This window comes from Papaver somniferum, chromosome 3, assembly GCF_003573695.1.
Source record: "Papaver somniferum cultivar HN1 chromosome 3, ASM357369v1, whole genome shotgun sequence".
NCBI classification, from domain to species: Eukaryota; Viridiplantae; Streptophyta; class Magnoliopsida; order Ranunculales; family Papaveraceae; genus Papaver; species Papaver somniferum.
The window spans coordinates 21,861,599-21,878,342 of record NC_039360.1 but is presented as its reverse complement, the minus strand read 5'-3'; positions in this window follow the sequence as shown (position 1 = coordinate 21,878,342).

Below are 16,744 nucleotides of genomic sequence, written 5' to 3'. Positions count from 1 at the left end.
GCATCTCCCACTGAGGGGTGAAAATATTATTATTTTATGACACATGGAATTTGGCCCCCTTTAATAATTAGGTCCTCCGATCTAAACTATCGGGATCTGCTTCCATGTCATATTTCTGGCTGATTTCAGTTGTAATAATTATTTAATTAAAATAAAAGTAAATGATTAGGATTTCATCGTACAAAAGATATAAGGGTCAAATTGCATACTATTGGGAATTGTTTATTAGCCGTACGAGTTCCTATATTTACTTCTTCTGTACATGGTATATAAGCGGAATTTTCGATTTTCTTTGTCACGCTAGGTAGGTGGATACCCATTTTCAAGATAAAATTTTTCACAAATATCTTATTTATTGTACATGGAAAATTGTGTTATTAATAGGAGGTTTGGGTCCACTTCTCATTCTTCTCTCGATCCAACAACACTGTCTTTTTAGCTGACTTGCACTGATAGAGGCCTATTTGGAATTAGGCGCCCATCTTCAACTAATCTGTGAAATCTTCGACCGATAAAATAAGAAGAAACATGAAAGTCGATGAATTCAACGTAACGTTTTTAATACAAGAGAACTGACCCCTCCGTCTATATATATGTGTTACGGAGGAAGTACATGCGTAAATTCTCCAGAATAAAAGCCTTAATAAGAGAGTTTCTACGGATGCCCAAATAGCAATAGCTGGAGATACTCTAATCACATTAATTATGTCAATTTTATTCCTGATTTTAGTTAAGAATTCTTTTCTCCGGTTTTTTATGTTTCCTATTTAGGAGTTCACTGGCGACTTAGTTGCTTGCTCTCTTTTTTTTTTTTTTTTTTGAAAATCACATTTCAATTCATTCAAACCAAAATAGTGATTACATGATTGCTTACAAGATTATCAAAAACACCAAAATACGAGATAATCAAAACCCAAATACAAATGATGACACCAATAAGGAATTTCCTGTTTAGTCCATAAAACCCGATCCGGGTTAGTCTGTAGTCCATCCAGAAAAAACATTTAATAGGAGGTCCAAAAAAGTTCTGGTCTTTGCAAAAAGACCCGAGTACCCTTTTTATTATACGTGTGAATACTAAAGAACCAACCTCTCTCTGCAATTCTTCCATTAAACAACTTTTCCCTGTTATTTCCTCTCATTTTTTTTCTACCTCATCGTATTCAAGTGATCTTCTTAATCGGTCATCAGCAAACAAAAGAAAAATCAACGACAAAACCCTAGATTTGATGAAATCATTACAAAAATCCGTTCAAACCATCACAAAATCAACTGAAAAAAATCAGATCTAAACGAAAAATCGTATAAGATTGACATAGTTATTCTGATGGAGATTCATTTTGGATCTAATTTTATGATTCGTTTTCCTGTTACTCATAAATTCGTTTTCCTACTGAAATTCTCGAAGTATTGTGATCTGAAATTCTCGAAGTAAATGGTTAAAAAAGATTGAAAAAAACAAGTACTCCTGATTCTCAACCAGGGTCAAAGAATCAGAAGAAGAAATCTACTTGTGAAACCAAATCAAGGAAGAACAACGAATCTGTTAAGAAGGCGAAATCAAAGAAACCTGGTGTTTCTGCTAAAACAAGGTAATGCAATCCAACATGTGTACTGTATGATTTTTGATTTTTAGTAGAACCATTAAATCAAACAGTACATATTAATATCCTTCGACACATATTGATATGAGTTATGTCTTGTGTACGATTCGATTGTACATATCAATATGTATTGTTGAAAGTACTTACTAGGATATGTACTGATGGTTATATTCAATAGTACATATCGATATTTATTGGCAGTCATACTGATGTTCGTGTTGATATGTACTGTTAGTTATACTGATGTTCAAAATATCGATATGTATCCAATATGTTCTGTTGGATATCTAGTAGGTACATTTTGATATGTTCTGTTGGAAATCTGGTTCTCCATTTTCGTCTGGAGCCATGGCTGCTGATGGTTTGCCTGATAGAAGTCATTTTGGTGGTGTTGGGGGTTGTGTTAGTGGGGGAGAATCGTATCAGGACCATATGGAGCTGGTGCGTTCATCTAGTGTACATGCATGGTCCTCAGATCTTCTGAACAGGTCATCCTTACCTGAATCGCAAGGTATGTAAGTCTCCATTTATATGAATGAGTTTGCTTTCTCAGAGCTTTGAGAAAAAATTCTCTGTTCTGTACCTAAAATGAAACCAAATTTTCACATTCTTGGTTAAGCCTAAAGGTCATTAATCAGCATAGGATCAATGACCATAGTTCAATCACACGATTCTCTCCTTCCAGTGGCCAGTTTTCAGAATGTATGTTGTATTAAATCTTCACTTTGCTATTGCTCATAGTTCAATCACAAATACTGAATGCAAGAATGTTTGTGCATTTTCAAGGATTCATGGAAGAAGTTAAAACTATTGCTAGGAGTTCGATTTGGTGAGTATTTTTTTTTTATAAATATGTACTTAGGGAAAGAATGATTAGTTGATGCAATACATATAAACTCCTAGCATGGTTCTTCTTGAATATATCCTACAGTACATATCGATATGTACATTAGGTAAAATTTATTCGTTAGTGATGTACATGTCGATATGTACAGTAGTTTACGCCTGACATGATCCTAGAGTATATATCAACATGTACTTAGGAAAAAAAGGACTTGTTGATGCAATACATATCAATATGTATTTTATGCTTAAATACAAGTAGAATCCACCAGTAGTACATATCAACATGTACTGTTGAATACCTGGATTACATTAGTATTAGGTACTTATCAACTTATACTACCTTGCAAAAATATGTACTGGAACATATCATTGTATTGAGATACTAGATTACCTTAGTATTAGGTACAAGAACATATCATTATATACTCGTTGATCCTACACTAGATAATGATATGTAATGGGTGAAAGCAGTAGATACTAGATATTGATATAAACTTATCAATTTGTTGATATGTACTTGTTGATGTGTACTGTTATTACTGTTTGTTTGATACTAAGTTGCTTTGTAATTTATATGTTGATGTTTCTCTTTTTCGCACAGGTCATCAAGTAGTGGAACATGTCGTATCTGGGATGTTGTAGGTACTCACAATTTATCTTCCAAGATCTATTGACCCCGCAGATGATGAGTTTGTTTCTTCATATATTGACTTGTTTACTAGGCGTTGGGAATTTCCAACTTAAGAGAATATGCAAACTCACCTCAGGAAAGAGCAATGACCCTTCATCAAGCACTGTTATGCAGAGCCATCAAATACTATGGTGTGTGTACAATGCAAACAAAACTGTTTTTGTCACCAGAAAAATAAATTTAAATCCAAGACATGAAGACTTTAAAGTAGGCCAATATTACTGACAGTGGATATTCATATGTATTGGTATGTACGACGTAATTGGATTAGGTTTTCGTTGGCAGTAAATATTAGTATGGAAATTTGAAATCTTATAATGTAAATGATGGATTATGTTGCATTGTTTGTATTTTTCTTTTTGGTGTTTCTCTTAACTATTATATGTAGAGTTATATTGATGTTCTATATTGTCAGTATGAAAACTGGAAAAAGAGTAAGAATCCTTGAATACGGGCAGTACATATTTGCATGTACTGTGAAAGATGATGCACAATAAGAAAATTGGAACTTATACTCAGAATTTTTTTAGAGCAAAAGGGCAGTAATACTATAAATTATGTGATGTTAAGCATGAAAAGCAGTTTTTCATTAATAAAACAAAAGATAATGCAGACAATTTGCACCATGGAAGCGGAGAAAAAGGCGTAAAATTATCCCTGATATGAAAGCCTTAACCAGACCCTGGAAAAAATATCGTTTTAAAACAACTCTTACTCAGAAGTTACGTGTATTTTTACACTTATTGGAAAAAAAGAAATAAAACTGATGAGCCGACTAACAAAATAATCCTCCCTAGAAACACAACAAGTACAACATGCTCAAGTTTATTCTGTTAAGAAATATATAATGCCACCAATAATAACTAGCATGAAATTCCGCCAGATGAGCCTTCTTATTCTTTTTGAGTGTGATAATCTGGTTTGCCCTATTCAGAAGTTATCTCTGCCAAAGAAAAGTGTGGTTGCGCAATTCACTGGCACGTAGAACCTGTTTCTCCAGCTGATGACACACGTCAGGTAAGTATTACGCCAGATGATCCAGCTGACAAGCCTTATGCTCAGTGACAAGTGAGTAGAGCTCTTCCTTTTGCACTAAATCTTTTCCCAAATGTGTTTGTTCGACAGACATCTACTCTCACATCTTTCATTCCCATGGCATTTTGCATAAACTTCCTAAATCTCCTTTGGTGCCATCTTCTTGCAGGTGTTGTAGTTCAAAAAGGTGGTCAGAGTCTAACATCATGATCATATATAAATAATAAAATTATAGTTCAAAAAGCACAGTACTCTAATGCAACAATTTTTTTCCTAAGAAAAATAACAAAGCGTTTTATTTATTTATTTTTCTTTAGCAAGGTAATACAACATTAACCTACATATTGATATGTACTAATGCATATCCAAGCATAAAAGAGGGTTGTACATGCCAACATGTACTATTAGATTATACACAAAACACTAATTTAACTATCCATATATATCCAAACAGTACATATTGATATTTTAAGGTAATGAGAGTTGGTTGAAAACAAAGTAACAAGAATACATTAACAAGTACATGGTGATATGTACTGATGTATGTGTACTTCAAAAGTATCTGTTCGACAACACTACATATCCATCATTATATAATACATATTGATATGTAGTGCTGATGAATTCTACTTGTATTCAACAATACAATACGTATTGCTATGTATAGTATTAACACATACCGCATATTTTTCTTTGGTATTCAAGGATACATATTGACATGTATTACGTCAACGAATCACTTTTCCCTAAGTACATATCAATATATCCAAGCATAGACAATGCTAGGATTTTATACAATATATATCATCAACTAATCACTCTTTCCCTTACTACATATTTATATGTATTCAAGCATGAACTAAAGGTTTAGAAAAAATGTGAAAACTCCTAAATTTATATATCCAAAACTTGAAATTTTTTGTGAAACTTCCAATATTCCACTACACAGACAAAAACCCCAAATTCATAGCGGTAACAATGAAATTAGTAATTTTGTAACAAAAATTTTCAAAAAAATACGAACCCTAAGAAATAAAAATTGAAGAAGATCAAAAATTACAACAAATACATGTTAAATAGCTTCAAATCTGTTATGCTAATTACAATATAGGACAATCCAACTGAGAGATGTCCCGTACTTGTGATGGTGATCAATAATGTTACTTAGTAAATTGTATACTTTCCTGCAATATATGGAACCTTGACCTCATACCAACAAATAATGCATACCACCAACAGAAAGTTTCATTTTTTGTTTGGTAATTCTAGGAATACAATTTCCAATTCATCAAGGTATGTATTAAGAAACTCTTCAAGGTGTCTTATAATGTCAAGGAAGATTAGGTCATAATGTTAATCTAATCATTTTCAGAAAATTTCAGAGGGGTATGTAGACTAAATCATGCTAAGCATCACTATAAATTCACATTTAGGATCAGTGTATACTATTAAGAGATAGGCCTAATATAAGCAAAGACCCGATCTTACAATTTTGTGGAAAAAAATAAAAAATTGTAAATTAAAACGATGATAACGTTGGATTGATTATGAATCTCCACTCTAATTTCAAATTAGCTCTATGAATTGAAAAAGAAATAAATTTTTTTGATTAACCTTCAAATGAAATTCCCAGAACAATTTATTTTGAAAGAAAAATATACCTAGAATCAAAATCAGAGAGATTAGAAGAAGTCTTAGCTTTCTTGCTGATGTTGATGACGAGATTCCCTGATTTCGCCGGTGATAAATTCTTCTGGTTTCATACTTAGTCTTCAAATTGGGAGAGAAAATGAAATAGGTTGGTTCGCAGCTTTTGCTAGTTGCAATTCTACGAAAGGATAATTTCGCCTTTTAAAAAATATGGTTTATATCACTCGCACGTGAACATGACTAGAAGATAAATTTTTTAGTCCAAAAACATATTTTCGGACCAGCGAGTAAAACAATCCAGTGGGTGGACCACCCATTAAACGGGGTTCTGTATATAGGACCAATCAGTAATTCCTAGTAAACGGGGTTCTGCAAATACATTGCGAAAAGAAAGAGCCATGTACCGCAAAGATTTCGAATTTTTGTACCAGTAGTATTGACGAATGATGGTGTGACCCGGAATCAACTCCGACCATTTGAAATAATTATCTTCTTCAATAAGAGATGCTCCATATAAAATAGAGTAAATTGTCCAAAATCTTGTAGATCCAAACGAATCCGGATGCCCTAAATCTCTCTTGTTGAAGATGAATCCAAACCGAATCCGAGCAGAATCATTGATGTTCTTGATGAATCGAGAATAGCAAGCCAAGAAACACCATAGAGATTTGAGAGAATCGCTATTAGAGCGAAGAAAAAATCGTCCTAAAGACGAAGAGAATATCACCCAAATAGCGAAGAAATGTGTCCATAGACACCAAAAACAACAAAAACAAAACCTAAAACCACAAATTACATTATTTTTCTTCATGAAAAATAGAAAATCCTTGCTCAAATCTAGCCCAAAAATACTAAATCTGAGCAAGAAAAAGAAGTTCTAGATTTTTTTTTCCCCTTGGAGAGAGAGGAGAGAGAACAGTTGCTTGCTCTCAAATATTTCGAAATCACCCATACATTTTATATGTGTAAGATCTTGTAATAGGCTCCGCCAGTAAACCATTTTTATCCTTCTTTACCGTTTGCAAAACCTAGTCGTAGACAACCGTAAATTAATGAGCTCATATTTTGGAGAATAAAGCAGAAACAAAAATATATTATTTAAAATTTTGGTAATTACATGATTGAAAAGTATACTCATCATACTGATTTTAAATTTCGTTGATCAACAATTTTCGCGCCCCATATAAATAACAGAAACTTAGATTACCATTTTGTCTCATTTTCTTGTCCTTTACACATTATTTTGTATACTATGGAAAGAAGAGAATCTCCCGGAAAGAAGACAAAGCCGGTTACTATTTACGATGAAGCATTATCTACCGATAATAAGAAGAGAAGGTGAAAAAATACGAGCAAAAATAGAACCATAATAAATATTATCTTCGTTTCTAATAACAGGCAGGTTTATGTGTAAATTTACACATAAACCTTCCTATTATTAGAAACGGAAGTAGTGAATTATACTGCACCGGAACAGGAGATAGGAAAAATTGTTTTGTCTTCTTTCAGAAATATTAACATCATAACTTTTCTCGTCTTATTCACAATTACATATATATATATATAGTTGACACAATACTACTTTTTCTTATGATTTTACATTTACTTGCAGTTTTCCGCTTCCTTTTTCCCCCTTAAATTACCAATGATATTGATAGTGCTTCATCATAAACGGTAACTGCTTCCTTCTTCTTCCCGGAAGATTCTATTCTTTTCATGGTACCAAACAATATGTAAAAAAGCAAAAAAAATAAAATAAAGTAATAATCTCGATATATCTATAGCTTATATGGAGCGGAGAAAAAGTCAAATAACGAAACTTTGAAATCAATGTGGCTGGTGATGCTTTTCAATCGAATGTATAATTGTCAAATCTTTGAAGAATATATAGTTATTCTTTCAGAAAATGGGCTATATAGCCAAAAATGTAGTTTTCTTGGGTCAAATGGACGGGTAAAAATAGGGTCTGGGTGAGATGGACAGTTAAGAAAAGAAATTCAAACAGACCATTATACTCCCTCTTCTCCATTATCTTTTCCCATTTCCCATTACAAACTCACTCTTCTTCCCCATCAAAACCAGATCTAAACTTTCTCCGAGTTCTCCATCATCGCCATCGAAAAACAAGCCATCATCGTTACCACCAAAAACTCTAACACCATCATATGGTTATTACTCCTTATCTTTCTCCGCCACCACCATCATCAACTATGACCACAACTACCACCACCACCATCGACAATAACTACAACCACCACCATCGACATCTACAACAAACACCACCACCTTCCTCCACCACCACCACAAACATCGACATCATCGTTGGCATTGATATCACCACCACCATAAGACACCGAATCTTGATATTCGACATCCACCACCACCACCCAATAAACTCTAATTAGTTTCATCTTCACGAATCAACATCACCACCAAAAATCCTATCCAATAAATCGCTTAATCATCACCACAAACAGGGTAATTACCATTTCTATATATTAATTTTAGGTTTTCTCTGATTTATCTTTTTATGATTTTGAAATTGGTTTCATCTGCTTCTTAATTTCACCATAATCTTCTCACATGCTTAATTTTAAGACAATTTTGCACATTACCCATTTAAAATTGGACGAAACTGAAATCATACATTTAAGTTCTATTAAATCTGGTCAAAGTTTTTGTAAACCTGAAATTTGTTGTGAAATTGGTGTGTATGCTGTGAAGTTGTATTGAGTTGTTATTGGTGAACCATGTTACTATAAAATAGGATGAAATTAGTTTCATCCAGGTTTAATCTGCAGTTTCAGCAGGTTTAAACTCGGATGAAACTACTTTCATCCAGGTTTAATATGTGATATGTAGGTGTACCTAATTCTAATGATTAGGATGAAAATGAATTTGGTTCCATCCACATTTACACCAGTTTCATTCCGTTTTAAATTGAGTTAAAATTGAAATTTGTTTCCGCACAAGTTTAAAATAGGAGGAAACCAATTTCATCATTTCTTAGATTGAATAGAATTTTGTTTCCATCCATGTTTGAACCAGGATGAAACCACTTTCATCTAATTCAACAATGAATTGAATTTGGTTGCACCCATGTTTAAACCAGGATGATAATAGTTTCATCTAATGTTACGTTGGCTTGAATTTAGCTTCACCTATGTCTAATATAGGATGAAATTGGTTTCATTGTGTGTTAGATCGGGTTGAGTTTAGTTTCACTCATTTTTAAACTCAGATGAAACTTGTTTCATCCAGTTTTATGTTTGGTGGAATTTGGTTTCTCCCATGTTTAAACTAGGATGAAACTGGTTTTATGATCCAGTGAAGACTATAGACCTATTATGATCCGTGAATACCCCAGAATGAATGAGCCAGAAACTTCTGATGTTGCCATAGATGTAGACCTTGAGATAAGCTCAGATTCTGAACCCAAGAAGAAAGGTAGATACTTTTGCTATGAAAACCACCTCTCTACGAAGAAACTGGAGCCTGGATACCTGTATCAGTTCCACCCATGATGGTAAGTGGGCATGAATGTTATGACACTGTTGGTGAATACATCCCTGAAGGGGACATGGGTTGGAGTCAGTGTGTGAGGGAGGATAAGGAGTTAACCATGTGGGATGTGGTACTTGAAATGTTGCTCTTGGAGCAAGGGAATGTTAAAGCTCTTGCTTCTGGCGATATTTACGGATGCACTATTTCATGGCTCTAATGACATATTCTTGAGAAGGCTTGGAAGAAGATGGCTGAAACACTTACTCAAGCAGATTTTGGCAAAAAACAGGAAATTCTTGAAGCCGTGCCACTGAAATGGCCACCTGACAGTTGTAGTCCCTCATGTATGTTTTGTAGTGTGATATTTCATGATCTTATGTGTATGAGCATAATTGTAGATTTTTTGAAGGGATATTTTGCGGTGAATGTTCTAAAGGAAGGAGTATGTTGCCTGGAAAATTTCGGACATAAGATCCAAAATGAGTCTGCGATGTTTGCTGTGTACGTCTCGAATCAGTGCAATCGTACTTAATGGACCAAGTAAGTCGAGCAACGCAGTTTCCGACTCATGACGTAACAGACCTCTGTTTTTTGCTCTATTTTGCTGTACTATGTTATTTTTTTTTCTCTGTTTTACGTACTCTGTTTTGCTTGCAATTAATTCGTAAAAACATAGCAATTAATTATGTTTTTTTTTTTTGCTGTACTATGTTTTTTTGCAGATTACTCTGTTCTTATCCAACCCAGTAAACATTTGATGAAGATGGGGACATATCGGTCTGTTCCAATTAATTCATAAAAAATATTCTGGGTGAAATAACCAAATTGGTTATTTAAACAGTATATTTCTGATTTTTGGCTATATAAACAATATGTAAACCTAGAAATCTATTTCACCAAGGAATTCTTGCTTTTGATCTTTTTGATCAATTTTGTGTTTTTATTTTTGTTTCCATTTCCGAAAATATTTGTCTATTAACTCGTCATTATCTATCATTAAGTACATTAGAATTCGTAAGAGTAAAAACCAATGGTCTGATTTGCGCAGAGGTAGAGCCCATCTTCACGTAACTATCTAGAAGACTAGTGCACAACTGAATTGTTCGAAATCTCAATAGAAGAATAAACAAAGACCACGTGGACCACTAAAAATTGTTCAAAACCTTTGGCATATCCTAAAACCGTAAATATAAAGTGTCAGAACATAGATGGGTTGGATCCATCAAGCATTGGTATGTCAAGTTTGATTGTCATATTTTAGTGAATCAAAACTAATCTAAGAGTTGTTTGATTATGTATTACAGACAAATTCGTTTAGGCTAGATAGTTACGTGAAGAAGTAACAAGCTACAAGTATTACTCAAATATCCGAAAAACGTGAAAAAGTAACGACCAAAGAGGTATTAGAAGCTAATTGTGTCAAAAAAAAAAAAAAGTAAAAAAGCTTAGAAGCTAACGACCAAAGAGATATTAGAAGCTAACGACCCTTTGTTATAAAAAGCTTTGCTACAAAGAGCTTAGAATAGCCCATTAACGACCCTTGTTGGAGTCGTTAACTTTGAGGATCATTAATGTGAAAATTTTTAGATGACGAACCTTGTTTGAATCGTCAGTGATCACTATATTACCATGACGATTTTTCATAATCTGAAAAAATTGCAGGTTTTGAGTCGTCAACGGTGGTATCAATTCATTGACGACTTTCTAGAATTGTTGGAATATATATCTCACGACACTGACGACTCTTTCTCTGAGTTCTGGCATAGTTTTTATGGATCGACTCTTTCTTCATTTTAATCAATGGGATCTTCATTAGCACCCTCATTTTGAGATGACGACATCTCTATAAAAACCCTTTTTTTTTTCAAATTTTAATTTTAAAATCTGATTTTAATCTTACCATACTAATTAACTTAACTTAACTAATTATTAACACTAATTATCTAGGATAGTTTAGCCTTAATTATTTTATAAGGGATAATCCACGATTAGGCTTTGATGATTTTTTTGTCCTATAATGTGAAGCCCCTAATTATTTTCCGGGCCCCAATTAAACATGGTTTCTCTTTGTCCGTTTGTGTTACAAACTCGATCTACATCTTCAAGTTGCTGCCAACACCTATGGTATCCAAAATGTTTCCAAAGAAGCCAGCGGTAATGTCTGCAAATGTTTTATATACATTATTATTGAAAATCGTAAAAATTAAAAATGGGAATTTTGATTAAATGCCTCCGTTTTTCTAAATCCATAAAATTAATGTCCCCGTTTTTTCCAAACTTTCTAAACTTCCGTTATAGTCTATTTTAACGTTTTGGGCCCGCATGCTGAGTCTACAATCATTTACTTAGTCAAAAAAAAACTTGGTCAAATTACCATAAACCCCTACTATATCAAAGATGAGAGAAAGTTCAGCCGACACTCTTCCTCTTCTCTTATGTTTCTTCTTCTCTTTCTTATTTCTTTTCTCCCCTGTTCTTTGTTGTTCTGATTCTAAGAGTTATTTTATAATTAACTCTATCTATACACCTGCATAAGATCGAGAGAAAGAGGAGAAGTTTATGGAATGGCTGGTGATGGTGGCATTGATTCATATAATCAACTCGAAATCAGGGAAAGTATCAGGTAACAAAATTTAGGGTTTGTGGTTTATCTTTTGATTTTATGTGAAATTAATCATGTTACTGAAGAATAGAAGATGGGCTTTCAGTGATGAAGATGATAAATAGGGATTACTAGTTGATTTTAAGCTTTGGTGTGGATTTGAAAGAGATTTAGGGTTCTTGGTGATTGAGTAATTTATAGGAAATCAGAGGATGGGTTTTGAAGAACAGGATGTGAAGAAGAAGGTTATAGTTTTATTTTGAGGAAGAAATTACAGGTGGTGATATAATGGGTGATGAAACTTAGGGTTAGGCCATAAATAATCCAAGACAGAAGAACAATTGGTGGATTGCTGTTGAAATTGAACTAGGGTTTGATGCCGGGATGAGGATGAGTTGATTAAAGTGATTCTGAGATGAAGATGGGTTTGATTTTTTATGTGCAGTGATTTTGTGGTGCAGAACAAGGTTGCAGCTGCTGTGCTTACAGGGTTCATGGAGGTGGAGATTCAAATGAAGAAGGTTCTGTTAGTGAATTGAAGTTAAAACAAAGAAGACCTTGTGCTGGTGATTGAGAAGCCGAGAAGAAATTGAAATCTGGGGTTGTCTCTGCTGTTGGATTGGTAGAGGTGGAAATAGTGATTATCATGGGTCTGTAACGGACTTGAGTCTGAGATGGTGGCAGTATTGAATTGATGTAATGGTTAGATGTATGCTTAGGTCACAGATGGTGGATTTGTGTTGATGCTGTACAAGGAACTGAAATTGTAGGCAGAAATGGGCCATTGATGGTTGCTTGCCACTGAGATTTCAAGAATGGATGCAGTGGATTTATTTTGGTGCTACTTCCATGGTCACAGTGATGGCACTGCAGTTGTAGGTGCAGGTTGGGAATGTAGAGAATAAATGGGAGCTAAGAAGATATTGGATGAGCTGATGCTGGTGGTAATGGCTGTATGCACATGAAGTGATAAATGGGAAATGGCTGTGTTGGTTGGCTGCAGTGATGAAGCTGAGTAATGAAGTTGCAAAGTAAATGGATGTTTATGCTGTTGCAGAACTGTAGAAGGCATGGTAGTAGTGAGATGCAACAGATAGAAACATGAAGCTGGTAGTGTTGTGTGTTTGGCTCAGAAATGGGTTATGCAGTGAGCAAATGCCGTGGCGATGGTATTACAGGCAATTGCAAGTGTGTGGCAGAAAGCTGCAGTTCAAGTTGTTGTTGGTATTGTGAATGAGTAAGATTGCAGGTGGTCAGCACTGGGAGATAGTTTGAGCTGCTAGAAGAGACTGGTGTTGTTTTGGTTGATGGGTGTTGGTTTGCTGGCTAGAATTGCAGGAGCTGCTATTGAGCTGAACTACAAGTGGATGTTTAATCTGTTGGTGTTGTATGAATGTATGGGTTTAATCCGTATATTGCAGAAAAGGAACTGAACTGAAATGGGTATGAGCAGTTGGTAGGAAACATTATGTTGCTGTTGACTATACTGCATGTGGACTGTGAAGAAGATGGTCAATGAAGCTCAAGCAGAAGATGTGGATTCTGCATTTTGCACAGCACAAATAAGAAAAGTGGAGTTGACTCGACTCGACTCGGCGTTTCAAGTATGGGATTCAAAAAAATCCAACTCTATTCAGGAGGAAGGGTTTTTTGAACTTTTTGACACTGCCACCAAAGCGTTAACAGGTGCTAACTGCCGTTTACCGTTTAAAAAAAAACGGTCAAGGCAAAGGTACTTTAACAAATTTTTAAAAAACGGGAGCATTTTTTTAATGTAATGTTAAAAGTAGGGGTACTTTATCAAAAAGCTCATTAAAAATTTAACGTGAAGAGAAATCTTTTCACATATTTACTTCCACACGATCTCATATTTTGGTTTTAATTTTCCTTTGGCATAGCACAATTGGAGTTGATGTTTTAACGATATTTTGGAGATAATTTGAATTTAAGAGTGTGAAGCGATCCCCAAATATATATACAGGTGCAAATTCCATAATTAATATAGAAAAGAAAATATGAAATTTCGTTATTGTTATCTTGCGCAAAATGACCTCCATAAAATTATAATATTGCTGGTTTTGTACAAAAAGATTCGTCAATTAACTCAGTAACGACAATTCCTGGATGAAAAAATTGTTTTAAATTGACGAAAATGTAAAAATAGTCAGGATGCAAACAATTTCATCTTACGCATTTTCAAATACTTTTTCTTATTCTTTATCAAAAGGAAAAAAATATTTTTTCTTATTTTTAATTTACATCTGGATGCATCCAGTTTCATCCTCACTAAGTTTTAAATTTAAGCCAGGATGAATCCAGTTTCATTCTTGCTATGTTTTTTTGTGTTCATTTCACCAATACTAATTTTTACTCTCCCATTAGAACCTTGTTTTAAAAATATTTGGACAAATCATCCATTTTGCGTGTTGTTAAAGTGACAATCAGAGAGAAAAAGTGACAATCAGAGAGAACTTTCGGATTGAAAATGTCAATACACTAACTTAGCGAAATAACGAGCGACTAATCTCTAATTATGCTAACGGATCTTTACGTTGTAAAATTGAGGCATTTAATAGCATCGAAAAAAAGAAGGGGCACAAAGAAAATATCAACCGAAAAGGATGTACAGAAAAGAAAAAAGCAAAGCAAAACAACGCTAAGCTAAAAATGCTTACCGACAGAAGAAATCACAGTGGTAAGAATGAGAAGAGCAGCAAACAAAGTCATCTATGGGATCTCTCTGCAAAACAATGCTCTATCATTTCACGATATATGCATCTATGGGATGAAAAAGTTGCCACAACTAATGCCAAACATGGCATGCACGATATGGATTGTTGTTGGGTCTCCTGTGCTAGAGAGTCACCCTCATTAAATAAACAAGGTCATGCTTACACGTTAATATCACTAATAAAGCTGTTCAATTAAGGTGTCAGTTTAATACTACTACTATGACAGATCGTCAGTCATATTACATGCGACAACAACTTCTCTTCTTCACTCCTCCTATCCAGCTTTTTGCCTCCTTGAATTGTCAGTTATAAGCATTATAAAGTACTGAGTAGACTGTTCCAGTGTATCCATCAGCTAAAGCGGCATCTGTTTCAGAAAATGGTGCTGCAATGCCAAACAAAATCAGCTTCGAGAAAATATGTAATAACCAACAAACAAACATATAAGGCCACTCAATGATCAGCGCCCAGAAAAACAATGAAACAGAAATAGAAAAAACAATGACACTCCAACAATCACATTAGGAAACAGAACCAAAACCAAATATTCACTCTGACAAAAAATTGATGGTTTCACTAATACACAAATCCAGATAATCAAAAGATAGGCACTGCGTTAGACCCAGGTGGTTTATTTATTTCTTGTGTATGAAAACGATCACAGTGTACAAAGAAAACTAACATATGAATAAGTGATGGTGAGCATCCCTCCGCCTTCACAACAGAGCTAAATTTATGGAAATCCGATGCCTTCTCAAAAACATAGTAGAAAAATACTCAGTTGCTAATCCATATCATATTACACATGAAATTTTCGTGCAGTTGGATCAAACAGCTAGCAAATCAACAAATGTGCCTAAAGTCAGACGGCTACTAGACCCACAATGTAGTACCTAGGAATCTACCATACCAAGCAGGCCTTCGCAGACATCTTCTAATGATGACTATCCATCGGTCAACGAGGTGAGAACACTTAATTGTTTAGATAAAAAATGACACAGAGAGCTTTGTGGTACATCCCACCTATCATGTCACATCTAAACTGTTATAAGAGAATGTCTAGCTCTAATATGCTCAAATCAAAACTGAAAGTTGAAATAGTACTTGGCCTAATAAAAAACATAGGGACATATTCCCTTTGTAGAACAGCATCATTCCCTTTGCATACAGTGACAAGGCTCTGCCAGCTAGTGTCGCCAATTTCCGTTACATTACATTTATCGATTAACTAAGACAACTTTTCGGTTGTTTTCCTATCAAACGCACTGTGACTTAACAAATTCAGCTCATGTACTCAAATTACACACTAAACCTCGGAATGACAACACTAGTAAGGAAATCAGCTGAGAACTAAGTATCAAAGAGATATCCTAGAAGGCTGGGACTACTAGAAAAGCTCTCTATTTCCCATAATAATTCCTAGACAGACTGCTCAGACTTTGTTTTTAAAATTTTTATGACAAGCAAATAAGTTAACTAAAGTTAGCACCACATTCTCCATTAAGATTAAATCATAAAATGCAGAACATAAATAGCAATAAAACACTACAGGAAGAAATCATACATGATATAACATAATATCGGCGCATATAGTCAAATAATTCGATCCAAAAAAGTTCCCTTGCTATCTAAATTCTCAAAGTACTGAAAAATTCAATGAAGGTAATTATCAATACACCTACCTAGAGCTCTCATACTCCGTTTTGCGGCTTCTTCAGTTAATAGTGTTTCCTGTTTCCTCGCTTGACCTCAATCTTTCATCAAATTCCATAATTTTTGTATGCTTTTCTCCTAATACTTTTAATGAAACTAAAGTATTCTTGTGAGGGACTGCTTGAAAAATAGACTTGCCGAAACTCACATCCAATTTGGCAGATGAAGCTTTTGAATCGAAACGATAAATTTTCTTATCCACATAACACAGAAGCCTACCACTCTTCGTCAATCCAAATGGAGATGATATGCGACTGCTGAAACTAAACTCTTTACTCCAGATCAAGTCATAATTATCTTTATTCTTCTTCAATAACCATATTTCAATACGATCGAAAGCGTAGTAATAAACAGCACCTAGAAAACC